Genomic DNA, 17421 nt, shown 5'->3' on the forward strand with positions numbered 1-17421 from the left:
GCATCTACACGTGCACACTACTTTGAAGTAGCAGCACTAACTTCAAAATAGCGCCCGTCACGGCTACACACGTCGGGCGCTATTTCGAAGTTAACTTCGACGTTAGGCGGCGAGATGTCGAAGTCGCTAACCTCATGAGGGGATAGGAATAGCGCCCTACTTCGACGTTCAATATCGAAGTAGGGACCGTGTAGTTGTTGCGTGTCCCGCAACTTCGAAATAGCGGGGTCCGCCATGGCGGCCATCAGCTGGGGGGTTGAGAGACGCTCTCTCCAGCCCCTCAGCTCACTGGTGGCCGCAGGGAGCGGCCCCTTAAAGGTCCCCTCCCCCTCCCTTCCTGTGCAGGAAGCTGAGGGATCGTGCAGGCAGCAGCCTGCACACGCGGCCAGCCTGCACCTACCTCAGCCCCCCACCCAGCTGCGATGGCTGCCCGGCAGCCCCCCCAGCGCCCCAGGTGACCCCCCCAAGAGGAGCCAGGGCTCACAGCCCAGCCAGAAGGGCAGCCAGGCTGGGAAGCGGCAGCGGGGCCCCTCCTGGACGGAGGCCGAGCTGCGGGACCTGCTGGGGCTCTGGAGTGAGGAGGAGGTGCTCCAGGTAATGGGGAGCAAGAGGCGGAACGCAGATGCGTTCGCTCGGCTGGCCGACGGCCTGGCTGCCCGGGGTCACCCTGCCCGCACTCCTGACCACGTCAGGAGTAAGGTGAAGGAGCTGCGGCAGGGTTACTCCCGGGCCCGTGATGCGGCCAGCCGATCTGGGGCCGCCCCCGTCACTTGCCCCTTTTACAGGGAGCTCAGGGCCATCCTGGGCCCCCGGCACACCTCCTCCCCTCTGGCCACCCTTGACACCTTGGCCAACGAGCCCCAGCAGGCCCTGCAGCCGGAGTCCACCCTGGAGGCAAGCCCCGCACCCCGGGGGCTCCCCCCGGAGGCCGCCCCCGGGACATCGCGGCAGGAGGAGGAGGAGGAGGAGGAGGGGGGCTCCTCCTCTGCAGAATCCGGGCTGCAGATCCTCCTCCTGCCATCCCGGAGCAGCAGCAGGGCCTCCACCCCCTGGGGATCTCCAGACCGTGGGAGCGGACCGACAGGTAGGTACCCCCCTCTGGTGGACACCCCTGGGCTTGAGGGGCAGGGGTAATAGATATGTGTCCAGGGCCCCCCACATGCTCACATGGCCATAGCCCCAAGGACAGCAGGGCCATGGCCCTCACAGCACTGCATCAGCCCCTGCCCCCCCCAACCCGCATGACAGTGCCATGCCCCATCCCTGGGCCAGGGGGGAGCGGAACCTCGAGGGGCCCCCGGGAGGAGGGGGTGGGACACCCCGCAGCAGCAGCATGTCATCACACGGAGTGGGGGGAGTGCAAAAGGGAGACTCAGGCTACACATGAGCACCAAGAGCCGAATAGCTCCCAGGGGCAAAGGAGGATCCTGGGGCTACAGCTGGCAGGTGACACCTCTGCCCTGAACAAAGAGGAGGGAGGAGCCGAGCTGGCTTGGAATTGGGGGGGGAGGGCGGGGGCCACAGGTAGAGGCTAGGGGAAGGGAGAGCTGGAAGGCAGCCAGCCTGAGGAGGGGGAAAGCTGCATCCCAGAGGGGCCCCCCTTGGGGTCTTCTCCCCACGACGGGTTGGAAGGACTGTCTCTTCCGACAGCTGGTGCTGTCACTCCTGGCAGAAACTGGGCATCTGTGGCCTAAGAAACCTCTCCTGCTCTCAGACCCTGCGGGGTGAAGTGAGAGTCGCTCCCACCAGGGGACGGGGTGCAGGGCAGGGGGACCCCTGAACCCCATCCATCACAGCAGCATCTCCCGGGGCCGGGGATGGGGAACCTGCAGCACAGGGCTGGGGGGACAAAGGCCACGGCTCGGGGCCCACACTAACGCCTGTCTCCATTCTTCTTCCCCCCCTCCTCTCCTGTGTCCCACACCTGCACCATCAGAAGGACCGGAAGAGAGCGCCGGCGAGGCCTCAGTCGTCCCGGAGCGCCCTCCGGGACCATCGCTCCAGGCCAGCCCCTCGGCCGAGGACCAACCGGCCCCGCGGCGGGCTAGACGGCGGACCTCGCGCTACCACCCGCCAACGGCGACGGACCCCCAGCTGCTGGCCATCCACTGTCGGCAGCTGGAGGTCGCGGAGCAGCTCCTGCAGTTGCAGGATCAGGCGCTGGCCTGGCGCCAGGAGGCATGGGGGGCCTACATGGACACTTTTAACCGCTTGGTGGACTACTTGGCCCCCCCATGCCGCGCCGGCCGCCACATCGCCCGCCCTGCCTGCTCCACCAGCCCCACCACCAGCTGCTCCACCCGTCGCGATCCCGTCCGCCATCGCCCCACCACCCACCGCCGAGGGCCAGAGCACCGAGGGACCCCTGGAGCCACCTGAGCCTCGCCGGGCGTCCTACCTTCCAGTCCGGCCCGCCCCCACCCAGCCCCGGACAGGGCTGCGACCGCGGCAGGGCTCCCAGCCGCCAACGCCCAGTGCCGGGCTATAGGGGCGAGGGGCCCGAGATGTGGCCCCCCCCCTTGTATATAGTTTACAGTTATTATTTGTTGCCCCCCGTTTGCCCCGTCCCCCCCATGTAAATAGTTCTCCCCTTTATCCTCCATGGTTTTCTTTTTATTATTGAGGACACTGGTTTCTTTGTATTGTTTTATTTTTGTACATATTTGTTTTTTTCAACGTTTGTACATACTTTGGTTTTGGTTCAAATATTTACAGTTTAAAAAAAAAGGTTCTGAAACAAAAAGATGTTTAAGTTCAGCCACCAGTGCGTGCTGTCATTTGTCCAGGAAAAGTGGGAGGGGGGTGCGGTGGGGTGCTCCATGGTGTAGGCGTTGGGGTAGGAGTGTGGTGGAGGAAGGGTCGGGCAGTAGGGGGCCTGGGCAGAGTTCACCCCGCGGCCTCTACATCAAAGTGGGCCCGCAGGGCCTCCCGGACCTGGGTCCCCTTGGGGTCCACCTGCCGACTGGGGGCAGCAGGTGGCTGGACGTCTGCCCTGCCGGCCTCCGCAGCCCAGCCCTGGAAAAAGGTGTCCCCCTTGCTCTCCACCAAATTGTGCAGGGCACAGCAGGCACCCACAATGTGGGGGATGTTGCTGGGGCCAGCATCCAGGCGGGTCAGGAGACATCTCCAGCATCCCTTCAGGCGGCCAAATGAGCGCTCCACCACCTGGCGCGCACGGTTCAGGCGCTCGTTGAAGCGCTCCTGGCTAGTGGAGAGATGGCCTGTGTTCAGGTGCATGAGCCAGGGCCGGAGGGGGTAGGCCGCATCTGCGATGACGCAGAAGGGCATGGTGGTGTCCCCCAGAGGGATCTCCCGCTGGGGGATGTAGGTCCCCGCCTCCAGCCGGCGGCACAGGCCCGAGTTCCGGAAAACCCGGGCGTCGTGGGTGCTGCCAGGCCAGCCCACATAAATGTCCTGGAAACGTCCCCGGCTGTCCACCAAGGCCTGGAGGATGACAGAATGGTAGCCCTTGCAATTCAGGTATCGTCCTCCACTGTGATGCAGGGCGCGGATGGGGATGTGAGTCCCATCCAGAGCCCCGAAGCAGTTGGGGAAGCCCAGGGTGGCAAAGGCCGCGATGGTGGCATGTGGGTCCCCCAGCCTCACGAGCCTGTGCAGGAGCATGGCGTTGATGGCACGCACAACCTGCAGGGACAGCACATGGGACAGCAACAATGAGGGGTGAGCAGGGTGTGCGTGGCCCTGCCCTGCCCTGCCCTCCCCCGCCCTCCTCTGCCCTGCCCCGCCCTCCCCTCCCCTCCTCTGCCCTGCCCTGCCCTGCCCTCCTCTGCCCGGGCCCCCCTCCCCTGCCCTGCCCTCCTCTGCCCTCCCCCACCCTGGCCTCCCCTCCCCTCCTCCTCCCCTGCCCTGGCCTCCCCTCCCCTCCCCTGCCCTCCTCTGCCCGGGCCCCCCTCCCCTGCCCTGCCCTCCCACCGTGGGTTCTCTTACCTCCATGAGGACAGCCCCGACGGTGGCCTTGCCGACACCAAACTGCTGCCCCACGGATCGGTAGCTGTCGGGAGTGGTCAGCTTCCAGACAGCGATGCCGACCCGTTTCTGCACTGTGAGGGCACGCCGCATGGCGGTGTCCTGGTGCCTGAGTGCGGGGGTGAGCCACTGGCACAGCTCCATAAATGTCTGCCGGCTCATCCTGAAGTTCCTGAGCCAGCGGTCGTCGTCCCACTCCTCAAGCACCAGCCGCTCCCACCAGTCGGTGCTGGTGGGGTAGCTCCACAGCCGCCGGCGTGTGAGGCGGGGGGGGGGGGGGGCGGGGTGCTGCAGGGTTAGGGGTTGAGCCCTGCTGCCCTGGGGGCATCTCCTCCTCCGGTGTACCAAGGAGGTGCTCAGCTGCCTCCCGCATGGCACGGAGCAGGGCAAGCCCTGCTTCTGCCGGTAGGGCTGGGTGGTCCTGTGGGTGGTGGCTGGGTGGTGGCTGGGGGTCCATGACTGCGGCGCCCAGGGTCTGTGTGCCTATGGCTCCTCAGACCGTGTGCTGTGCAGGCTGAGTGTGTCTGGGAGGGGCCCTTTAAGGGAGCGGCTAGCTGTTGCCCCGGAAGCGCTAGTCCGCCCTGTGACCCTGTCTGCAGCTGTGCCTGGCATCCCTATTTCGATGTGTGCTACTTTGGCGTGTAGACGTTCCCTCGTTGGGCCTATTTCGATGTTGGGCTGCGCAACGTCGAAGTTGAACATCGACGTTGCCGGCCCTGGAGGACGTGTAGACGCTATTCATCGAAATAGCCTATGTCGATGTCTCTACTTCGAAATTAGCTCCTTCGATGTAGCGTGCACGTGTAGACGTAGCCATCGAGTCATAGTTCTTCTATCATATCCATTGCTTCCTGCCACTGTTCGTTTTCAGATATATGTAGCTAGGGACACAGCAATTGTCTACCAGCTGATCATTATCTTAGTCAAAGGTTTTCAAGCTGTGGGCTGCCAGGGCTGGCTGCTTAGACTTGCTGCAGCTCCGAGCTGAAGCCCAAGCCTCACTTGCCAGATCTGAAGCCAAAGTTTCTGCCCATGTGGCAGGAATCAGGATGCAAGTCCCTGCCAGGGGCTGAAGCCCTTGAGCTTCAGCTTTGGCCCACCTACCCAGACTGGTGGAGCTCAGGCTTTGCCCCCCTCCCAGGGCAGTGGGGTTTGGCAGGCTCAGCCTTCAGTTCCCCCGCATCCTGGGGTCATGAAGTAATATTTTGTTGTCAGTTGTGGTGCAATGAAGTTTGAACCCCTCATCTTAGACTCTGCTCCTCCTGCTCTGTCCAGTCTCGCACCTGTAACTCTTTCCAAGTTCTGATGGTCAAATCTCCAGTTCAGCATGGCGGAGTCGGCACGCCTCAGCTACACTAGAGATTGCAATTCCTAGGACAGTGCAGCTCATCTCTCCTCACACCCCCGCTGGCTCTCTGCCCTCTAAGAGACTTTTTTCTTGTACTTTTCCCCAAGGTCCTCTGCCCTTGCAGCCACACTCTGTACTGAGCCAACAATGAATGTTCTGATCCTATGGGTGATGCAACCTTCTGTTCTTTAGAACCCATGGCGAGGCTGGCTTTAATAAAGAAGACCATAGATGGGTACTTTAGAATGTCAAGGAATTCTCGACCTTTATACTGTTCTCACCCCCCTCTCACACACACACATCATATTCTCTTTGCTGCAATTGTAAGTTCAAGGGCGAGGAAACTGTCATATTTATTTAAAGCTCACTGCATACCTATAGTGTTTTATAAATAACATTTGTTGCAATAGAAAAAAATGCTAATACTAAATTTCACATCTCAGTCATTCCCATAGCAACAAGCTATAATATAACAAAGGAGTACAACCTCACTGCAGGAGAAAGTAGAAGCTGGTTTATGAGGGTGCTCTCTTAATCAAATATGGATATCTTTAAAATGTAGAAATGGGGATGCAACAAACTAATGGCAAAGAAAAATGCTGTTTAATAAAGTTGTTTTTAATAATTGCCAAGTATTAGAGAGGTAGCCGTGTTAGTCTGTATCCGCAAAAACAACAAGAAGTCCTGTGGCACCTTACAGACTAACAGATTTTTTAGAGCATAAACTTTCATGGGCAAAGGCCCTGAGAGCTCATGCTCCAAAAATGTTAATCTATAAGGTGCCACAGGACTTCTCACTGCTTTTTTTAATAATTGCTTTAATGTAAAGATTCCTCTTCAAGAGACATTACCTTGTGTTTGATTATCAAATGGTATAAATCCATTATTGAAGGCACAGACTCCTGGCTGTCTATTTATGTTCCGTTAACTAAGAAAATGCATGCCTAAAGGAAGCTTTACATTGAAGCTCTGCAGAGAAAAGTAATCACATTTCATGAAAAATGAATATTTTGAAATTTGGGTGGATTTTTTTTTTCAGTTATGAACAGAACCCAAACATGTCAGTTCTCTGAGAAAGAGACAGCTTGGGGACCATGGATCTAGGATAGCCTCTCAAACTGGTGGGCTGCCCTTGAGCCCTGGACCCTGGAAGCTCGGCAGCCCCCAAGCACCACAGACAGCCTGTGTGGCTGGCCGTTTTCATTGGAACTATGCCTAATTCTTGATAAACTTAGTCAAAATTGAACCATCTCAGCTAAACTTTTCAATTTCTACTAATGGGTAAAGTCAAAATACCGGTACTTTGACTGGAATTTCTTCACAGCTCCATGTTAGGCACCCTGATGGATAAAGAACACTACAATAAAACCCCATTGGCTTCTTTAATGTCCTCCTTCCAATCCCTCCTTCGTGCTCTGGCCTTGATGCCTACAAAAGATCTGACAATGGTTGGGCAGCTGGTTTGCTATGCAGCATGCCCATTCTCCTGGTTAATCTCATCTTATTGTTTCATTGTATTCCCTGCTCTGCCTGTCATATCCACCTCTTGTCTCTTGACTTATGCATAGACTGCACAGTCTTTGGGACACAGCCTTTTTTTGTTCTGTGTTCTTATGGTGCCTATCACAATTGGATCCTGGTTCATGACTGGGGATGAAAGGCACTACGGAAATAAAAACAGTGAGTAGAAGGAGAACTCTGCTAGCCACCACCTATAAAACAGCTTCTTTCATACCTTCTTCTGAGTTGCCGTCTCAGAAGTCTCGAACATTTGGCTTTCACAGCATTCCCATAAGTTCCCAAATTTAGGCTATTTTAAACCAAAACAATTAAATGTAAGCTAATTCTTGTGCACAGTTTGCATGCTACACACAGAGAGAGAAATAGCATCTCCTTTAGTGTGCTGGACAGGTTTTGTTATTGCACTTAGTGCTGTTCAGACTTGTTCCTGGGTATTTATTGTCAGGTAATTTTCTGACTATCAAAATGATTAATTCTCAGCTCTCTTTATGTGCTCTGTACACGTGCATCTTTTTTATCTTACACTGGTTTCTTCTGTATAAAGTATTTCTGTTAAAACATTGTAAGTTTGAACCTCAGTGGCCCAGTTCCTGCAGGTTTTGGCTCCAGCCTCGGACATTACATTATATTTGTATTACATTATATTCACTTTCTTCAATGGCTATGTCTGGATTACAGGGATTTGTCAGAAGATATTTGGTTACAAAACTTCTGTTGACAAAAGCTGTCCAGACTGCAGGGTGGATTGAAAGAGGGATCTGCTCTGTTGGCAGAGAGAGACTAGTCTACCTTCCAACAAGATGGTGAAGGACAAGGTGATCCCAGAGCTTCTGGCTTCACTATTATCCTGGGAACTAAGAGTGACTTAGTTCATGCAAGGGTTTATCTTGCCAATAAAATTCTGTTGTGTCATGGAAGCTGCACTCCTCCAAACTCTTCTCATGTTTGAGTTTATGCTAAGAAATGAATATCAGAGAAGCTTCAAGTTGTGACGTGTTGCTCCCACAGAGGAGAGCTGATCATAAGCTCTGTTTCATGAAGACTGCATTCCCCAGACTTTGTTTAAAGTTTTGTATGTTCCTACTCTTCCACTCCAGTTATTTCCAGTCCTGCTGTCTTAGACCACTTATGTCTTGGGATCTTCTTTTTGTTGCACTGCACTTTCATTTTTGTTTCTGTGAAAACTTTGCTCCAAAAGATGTAGCCACTTTGGGTCTGTACATATAATTCATATTCACTTATGTATATTAAACACTATTTCAGATTCCAGTTAACCTAACATTGACTTTCTTTCTCAGTGTGAGGTTGGATCAACTGATTAAACAAGTCATTGTACTGCAGAATATGTTTGAAGCAACATGTACACTGTTTTTTGTGACTGGTTTATGAATCTTCTGGTTGTTTCATACATATTTTAATAGTGAAGGTAATATTACCCATGCTTCTCATAGATTCTCCATCACTGTCAATTTTTAAAACTAATTTGGATGCTTTTTAAAAAAAAAGATATACAGGCTAGTCTCAGTTATGACTACCTCAGGAATGGTGTTTTTTTGTAACTCAGAAGTGTTCATAACTGTCAACTAAGCACTATGGTCATTCTTTCAAAAGTTTGCAACTGAACATTGATGTAATACAACTTTGAAACTTTACTATGCAGCAAAAACTGCTTAATTTAAATGAAACAAGCATAAAACAAAATACAGAAAGTTTCCTTACCTTGTTAAATCTTTTGTTTTAAATTCCCCCCTTATTTTTAGTAGTATTTTACACAGTACTCTCCTGCAATTTTTTTTGATGGTGTCTCTGCTATTGCCTGCTTACATAATTCTGGTTCCAAATGAGTTGTGTGGTTGACTGACCAGTTCATAACTCTGGTGTTTATAACTCTGAGGTTATACTGTACTCCTGTTCAAACAGGAATTAATTTGGTGACATTCTACAGCCTATATTATAAAGGAGCTCAGACTAGATGATCACAGTAGTCACCTGCACCCTTAAATCTATGTACTCTTCCTTGGAGAAGAAAAACTATTTAAATTAAGTAGAAAAGTGCATGGTTAAATAGGAAGGAGCTCTAACCTGTCATACTACAAACAGAAATCAAAGTTTCTTGTATAAGATGTTGCAAAAATTGGCTATATTGTATTTTTTCTTGAATATTAAAAGATTATGATACTTTATGAAAGCGTTGTCCAGTGTGAACATTTCTTTTTGCACTAAGACATGTTAGAGGCAAAGATTCTTTTGAATCCACATGCTGAGTCTTTGGAACTCGTGCCACGGGTCACGTTTTGAATGATCATTTTGGTAAACATCTGGTACGAGCTTTCTGATTTGGGCACGCTTCCATAATTAAAAGGAGAATGAGAAATGTTTTCACGCTTTAACATTTGGTTTTTAAATGGTTGGACTTTCTGAATCCATGTAGTATACGCTATTATTCCACAGCCTGCTCTAGGTTCCAGGGGAACACTTTACTCAGAGATTAAGAAGAGTAACACGTTCATTATCAAAGCAAAAATCTGACTGAGGATTTTTTTATTCCAAACACTGCAAGAAGAGTAATTACCGGTACATATGATAATTCACACAGAGTTCTGTGACAGCTCTGTTAAATACAGTTCCCCAAAGTATAATTAATTCCTTTGTTGCTCAGTGTAGGCTAATAACTAATCATAAAAGCTTCTTGATAGTCATGTGCTTATAATATATTAATCTAGTATAATGCTATTTAGCACTAATTGGCTACTTTAAGTAACAGTTGCTTGCCTGTTTGTGTTTATTTCCTGCCAGTCTTAACTATTAAGTAAGGTTTTCCTAATGCAGCATTTGTTTGTGATTCCAGACCCATAGCAGAAATGACACACCACCTCCTGTTGAGTGCTTGAGGACTACAGCAACACCAGGCAGCTAATAGGAGCCAATGGCATCAATAATCCTTAATAAATGAAAAGTCCTTGCCTTGCCTTTCATAGTCCCAGTATTTCATTTCGTAAACTGTACAACTGGTCACAAGCAACCTTTCAAGAGCAAGTGGCAGTTTCATAAATGAGCTGTTTTTCATGGAGCTTTTGTCAAGCCCTGAGCAGTAATAACGCCATTGTATTTGCATCCTGCTGCTGTTTTCAAAAGCCACCGTCATTCTCTTCAGCAATTAAGCAACCTTTTGTATGCTCACCACCATTTTGTCTATGAAGTGGGCCCCATTGGCCCATGCATGGGTTCCAACTCAATTTTTAAGATGTACTTCCTGTTTCAGAGCTTCATCCATTACAATCAAATATGTGTGCCAACAATAAATGGCATCACAAAAACAGACAGGTGTTGACTCTTCATGTCACTGGCCAACATACACAGCTCATGATTTCCTAGAATGTATGTTGGGTATTCATACAATTCCAGCCATGTTACAGATTAGGTATGTTTGGTAAATCAAAAGTCCATTAAGCTCCTTGCTCTGTGGTGCAAGTACAGCAATAAACAATTATCCATTCAAATACTTTGAAAAGTACATTTCATATTTCTAATTTCATTCCAATTTGAACATATTGGAGAATAAATTACCATGCCTAAATGTAGGATTTTTATGCCTCTAACAGTTGCAATATTTCCCCTTTTCTTGCAGAAGATAACATGAGAGATGACTGATTTCCCACTAATCTCCAGATTCTCCATCACTTGCAATCTATGATAGCAACACTGGACGTGTTTCTAAGTTTGCGACAACTTGAACAGAAGTCATGCCTGAAGTGATGTTATTGGTGAGGTTCTATAGCCTGTGTTAGGCTGGAGGTCAGACTAGATTATCTGAATGGACTTAGCTAGGCTTTCAGCCTAGGAAACTATTTAATTCAGCACTTTGCCTAGCTGGTTAATTTGTATACTGGACTTATTTAATTATCTAGTTTAGATTTTATTTTAGTACTAGCTCATTTAATGTATGCAAAACTATGCCAGCAATGGGATCCACTCATCCAAAAGAAAGCCTGCAAATAATTTTGGCATGACTCTGCACTTATACATATTTGCTTCTGTATAGCTGCTAAGTAAGAATGTCATCTTTCGCGACAGGATGCTTACTCTTTCAACCTTGTGGGATTTACTGGTGTCTTCTGGTGTGGCAAGGCCACCAGACAAATAAATTGATAGATTTAAGAGAGACCACATACTGATAAAGCAGGGGATGGTGGAAGTTGTTGTGGGCAGGTCATTTTCAGATTTGTGTGAAATTTATACTGCACCATACTTGGATCATTCCAGTCCTATCTCTTCTGCATAAGCACTGAAACTCACTTCAGTCATAAACATAGGACATGGAATTCTAATGACACTTCAGCTCTTATCTGGGTTTCCACTCACTGTCTTACAAAGAGATCTTTGTGTCTTTGCCCAAGAAAGCTTATGCGCCAATAAATCTGTTAGTCTTTAAGGTGTCACCGAACTTCTTGTTTCTGTGGCTACAAACTAACACAGGCTGATATATGAGCCCCTTCACATTCAGTCCCTGCCAGCCAAGCCACTTCTTAGGCTTTGTCAGTGCTGGACAAGGTCCCTCTGATATGTATCCTGCACTTCACATCCAGGGCATGGGAAACGGGCACAGATGGGGCATGCTGTGACCGTCACCAGGCCAGCTCAAGCAGGACCTGTGGTCCAGCATGTGAAAGCAAGTGGAAGGTAATGTGTGCCCCGCCCCAAAACTCAGCAGACAGCCCCTGGGCACAGGTGCCAGCCTGCTGCCAGCCTCACAGGAGGCTGGGTGAGCCCCAGGCCTTGTGGGGGAGGGGATGGCCCTGCCTGCACCTGCCGTGGCTGGAAGCGGGCTGGCCACAAGGGTTCCAGCCTGACCCCAGATACACTGAGTAGTGCAACACCCAGCACATGGGCCTGCCTGAAGGCATGAGGCAGCACCCGCTTCTGCACACAACACTGCAAGCCACAGATGTGTGTGGGGCCCAGGCTGCTCCCAGCTCACGTGCCATCCATGAGGGGACCCCTCTGTGGCCAGAAACCCCCCCTTGGCCAGTAGCCCATCAAGCTGGGGGGGGGGCGCTGTAGTCAGCCCAGCCCCAGAGGCACTGTAGCGCCCCTGTGCAGCAAGGCCTGTTGTGCAGGCCACACATGGCTTTAGTCCTGGGACATTCCCAACCCATGACCTGGAGAATGTTGGTCACTGTCTCCCCTCCTTGTCTTCCTTATAGATGCACCTACACAGTCTAAGGGCCAGGCCAGCCCCATCTCATCACCAGGCCAAGCCCGCAACTGGAAGGGCCATCGCCACATGCAGGAGGACCTCCAGAGGGACCACAATACCACCATCTGGAGGACGACCAAGATCATGGGTGCAGGCGGATAGGGAATGGTTGTCATAGGCCTGGGACTAACTCATGTCTTGCTTTGACACCACCATCTGTCTGCCAGGACATGATGACCCAGTCACCTGCAGCTGCCGTCCCCACTGCCCCGCCCCCGTCAGCCACCCTGCAGGGTTCCCTGGACCTCCTGCAATGGCTGAGGGTGATGCCTGCCCCACCTGCTCCCTCTGTTTCCGCTGCCCACTCACACCCCACTGCAGCTCCACCACCACCTCTGTACCTCCCCATGGTCTCAGCCTCACCCATGCCCCAACGGGGTCCCCAAACCTGAGACAGAAGGGGATCTCAAGGCCAATGCCACTTGGGATCCCACTCTCCCTTGGGTTCATAGCCACCCCCACCCTCCCATGTTTTGAGGGGGCCCTCAACCCCATCCCAAGACCCTCCATCCAAGTTCTGGTGCCCCCAATACCCGTCCCAAGGCCCACTCCACTGTAGTTCACTGCACTGTACTATTTGTAACTAGCTTATTTTTAGTTTATCATTTCTTTTGCACTGGTTTTTCTTTGGTTCAGTAAAATAGTTATTTGAGCACCACACCTGCATCCCTCTTCATTGTTTAGGGGTCATGGAGCACGGAGGGGCAAAGGGAGGAGTCATGTTGGGGACAGAGTAGGTCTGAGGGTCTGAGGCCCCTGCTGGGGGTGCCCTGGGGAGGGTTAGTGGGGCCATGGGAGATGCTTTCCCTCAGGAGTCCCAAATCTGCACTCCATCCTGCTGGACTTGGTGGATTGGAGCTGCACCTGGATGCTTGTACTCGTTACCTGAACCCACCTCCCACCCCAGGAGAAAGGCTTCCCCCTTCCCCTCCACTATGGTGTACAGGGCGCAATACCCTGAAACAACTTGGGAGACCTTGTGCTCCTCCACATCCAGGTGGGTAAGCAGGCACAAAATGTGTGCCTTGAGGCAGCCAAAGGCACGCTCGGCCTGCATTCTGACCTTGTTGAGGCAGGCACAGAAGAGTTCCTGGGTGAGGTACAGTTGGCCTGTGTAAGACGTCATAAGCTAGGCCATGAATGGGTAGGCCACATCCCCCACGATGCTGAGTGATATCTGCACATCCCCAACCATCAGCTCATGGCAGGAGCCGAATGTGCCCTCCTCCATCCTCAGGCACAGGCTGGAGTTGTGGAACATCCCCACATCATGACCACCTGACGTACATGTTGAGGAACCATCCCTGGTGGTCGACCAGGGCCTGCAGCTCCATTGAGAATTATCCCTTTGGTTTATATACTTGACTGTGCTATGCTCCAGGCATGGATTACCATGTGGGTCCCATTTATAGCCTGGATGCAGTTCAGGAACCATAGGGTGGTGAATCCAGCCATGACTGCATCCATGTCTCCCAAATAGATGGCCCATGATAGTGCTGGTGGCCGTGACGACCTGAAGAGGGAGGGGACTGTACACACACACCAGGGACTGAGGGAGGAAGCATATGCAAGCACAGCATATGTAAGTGCATTTTAAAGGTACTTAAAGCAGAGTAATTCTTTATCTGCAAGTACTTTATAAAACATTATCATATCCCTGACAACTGTCCCTGATTCCTGTTGGCCCCAGAACCCACTATCCCAGTTTGAAAGCTACAATCCTGTATTCCCAGAGTCAGGGCTTTCTTCTGTTGGTCCGGGTGTTGCCCCTTCCAACAAGGGTGCTGACCCCAGCCCCTTTCACTCCTGATCAGTCACTAGCAACCTTCAATGTGGAAATTTGCTTCTCAGCTTAGTCCAGGAGAGAACCAGGTGGCATGGCCCAGAAGAAGCAGACACATACCTCTTTGTCTAGCACTGAGTGAACAAACACGGTAGCTGCCTCTTTTTCCTTTGCTTATGTTCTTCTGGTCTTCATTATGAGTGACAAGAGCTGCATCATCTGCGAAGAGGAGTTCCCCAATGAGGACTTTCTTGACTTTAGTTTTGGCCTTGAGTCTTGTCAGGTTGTAGAGAGAACCATCTAATCTTGTGTACAGAAATACATCGCTGTGTGAGTTTTGAAACACGCGATTTAGTAGAAATGACTAGAATATGTCAAAGAGGATAGGAGCAAGAACACACCCTTGTTTTACTCCTCTGTTCATTGCAAACAGTTCCGAAGTAGAGCCATCATATTGCACTGTTGCTTTCATGTTTTCATGAAACGATGTTATGAACTTGAGTAGGATCGGTGGGCAGCCAATCTTGGTTAATACCCTGTATAGTCCTGATCTGCTAACTGTGTCAAACACCTTTGTTAAGTCCACAAATACCATGAATAACAGCTTTCCTCGTTCTCTGCATTTTTCCTGTAATTGTTGAAGAGACAAAATCATGTCTATTGTTGACCCGACAGCCCTGAAGCCACATTGTGTTTCTGGATAGCCTCAATCTGTGAGTTTTTGCAGGCATTTGAGAACGACACAAGTAAATGCTTTTCCTGTGATGCTCAGTAACGAGATGCCTCTGTGGTTGTTGCAGTCACCCTTGTCACCTTTGTTTTTAGAGAGAGTGATGATGTTTGCATCCTTCATGTCATGTGGCAGATCTCCCAGTCTCCAAAATTTTAGAAGTAAGTCATAGAGGAAGGGAATGAGCACAGCCTTATTTGCCTTCAGGTCTTCAGATGGGATTCTGTTATTTCCTGGTGCTTTTCCATTGGAGAAAGCATCGAGAACTTCAGCAAGTTCCTGTCCATAGGCTCTGCATTTAGCTCTGACATTTCTGGAAGAGTTGGGATGAGGTTGTCAAGTTAAGGTAGTATTGTATGCTCATGGGAATAAAGACTTGAATAGTGTTCCACCCATCTGGTCATCTGCAGCTTTTTGTCTGTAATCATCTGTCCATTTAAATTCTTCAGTGGGGTGACTTTGTTAACGTTTGGTCCAAGTGTTTTCTACAATCCATCAAACATAGTTTTCAGGTTGCCCAAATCAGATGCCCTTTGAATATTAGAACATAGATTGGCCCAATACTTGTTTGCACTTTTTCTGCTACCTTGGTTCTACTGTCACCACAAACCTATCCAAGGACAAAGAACTGAAGATCAGAATTGGGAAGGCAGCTACTATTTTTGGCAGACTTATGAAATGAGCATGGAACAATCCAAAGCTGACAGTGAAAACAAAGATACTAACCCACCAGGCATGTGTACTGAGTGTCCTACTATGTGGTTCTGAGGCATGGACCACGTACTCAAACCAGGAGAAAAAACTGAACAGATTCCATCTTCGCTGCCTCCGCAGAATTATGAATATCAACTGTCAAGATAAAGTTTTAAATGCAGATGTCCTGTCAAAATCTGGCATACCCAGCCTCATAAGCAGTCCTCAACAGCAGAAGACTACATTGGCTTGGTCGTGAGAAGAATGGGTGACAAACGTCTTCCCAGAGAAATCCTTTTTGGTGAACTGGCATGTGAGTTGAGAACAAGAGGAAGACCAATGGGAAAATTCAAGGATACATCTAAAAACGCTATGAAAACATTCAACATCGATCCAAAATCCTGGGACTCTACATCATCAGATCGAAATACCTGACAATGATTGCTACAACAGGGCACATCATCCTTTGATAGTATATGTGAAAGCCATGCAAAAAAACTTTGTCTTAGAAGGAAAAGCTCTGATGCTCAAGATTTCAGAAATAGACTGACATGCAGTTATTGCAGTCAACTGTGTAAATCCAATATTGGCCAGAAAAGCCACGAGAGAAGCTGCAGACTCAAACACTGCCCATAGATCCTCACCGCCACTGCTAACCACTATCTCTTGAGACAAAAAGAGGCCATACATAGATATGTTCTTCTGGTAGTTGTCTATGTATTGAGCAGACAATTGACGGGAATATGGGAGTTGAAAGGACTTGCAATTACTTTTAAATACACATGTACTATTTCCGCACCACATTTATATTGTACTTATGAGTACTTACGCTTAAATGCTTTTTATCAGTATTTAACCACAATTGTGACCCTAGCTTCTATCACTCCTGTTCTTCTATATGCTGCCCATCCACATCACCTCTGGCTCCTCCAGCAGAATTGTGTTTAATTGACAAAGTCTCACCTAATCACTATTGCCCTTTGTGAACAATAAGGGAAGTTTCCTAGTTCTTCCTTGAGTCCAGGCCTGGGCAACATATTCCTGACTGAGTTTCTTCTCGAGGGGAGAAAAGAGACAGAGATAGACACACATAACTTCTCTCATATGTCTCATTCTATCTGTACTCTAAAGAGCCCCTAAGTCAACCATTTTCCTGCCTACCTCTGTATGGGTGTAGGGTGTACATTATACAAAGGAATGAATCTAGTTCAGTGCCTCCAACATACAAAAATACAGCAGTAATGAGTGACAAAAAAAATTGTTTGTTAATTGCATCAAAATTATATTTTATGGATTGTCAGTCTAAACTATTGTATTGGAGCTAAAGCACGTTCACATATTCAATGCCTTTGCCGTGTGAATATGTTAGCAAATTTAAACCCCATCCATCTGGTTTGCTTCCGAATTTATCTTTGCATCCTTTGCCTCATTCAACTGATTTAAACATCTTTTGTGGCCTCTTGGCTTGTAAAAAAAGGGTGTCTGGTATTGTATAACGCCCCCCCCGGCACACTTAATACATTCATTGTGCAAAATATCATAATAGGTTCCCATTGACGAGTGTCAGCAAAAGAATAAATATATCTTTGCAAGTAACTCTCTTCACCAATCTTGGAAATAGTACAGTAAACTACTTAGGCATTGGCTTAGGTACAGAACTAATATATCATCAAGCTATAAAGAGACTGGCCCAAGCGTGTGGGAACTTTAATTCCATATCTTAATGACATTTGGAGAAGCACAAGGCTGTGCATGGAAGTATTATCATAGACATGTACGCAGAACTCCTGACAAACAGCATAGTCACCTTGGCTAAGAGTGAGTTAACATTCAGTTCCAATAGGTAGCCAAGTTACCTTTCTACACCTAACCAAGATAATCTTTAACATTGATTAAGGTAACCAAGTCACAACAGTTTATAACGTAATAGCTGAGGTGCTGGTAGACTGGGAGATGGGGCAGGGGAGGTGAGGAACTGGGATTTCTTGGAAATGGAAGTTGGGGCTGGGAGCTGCTGCTGGGGAAAAGCTGAAACTGGTTGCGCAAAGAGACTGGCCTGGTAAAGAGGATTGAGGTGGGAGTGGGAACACACATTGATTTCA

The sequence above is a fragment of the Carettochelys insculpta genome, chromosome 1 (genome assembly GCF_033958435.1).
Source record: "Carettochelys insculpta isolate YL-2023 chromosome 1, ASM3395843v1, whole genome shotgun sequence".
NCBI classification, from domain to species: Eukaryota; Metazoa; Chordata; order Testudines; family Carettochelyidae; genus Carettochelys; species Carettochelys insculpta.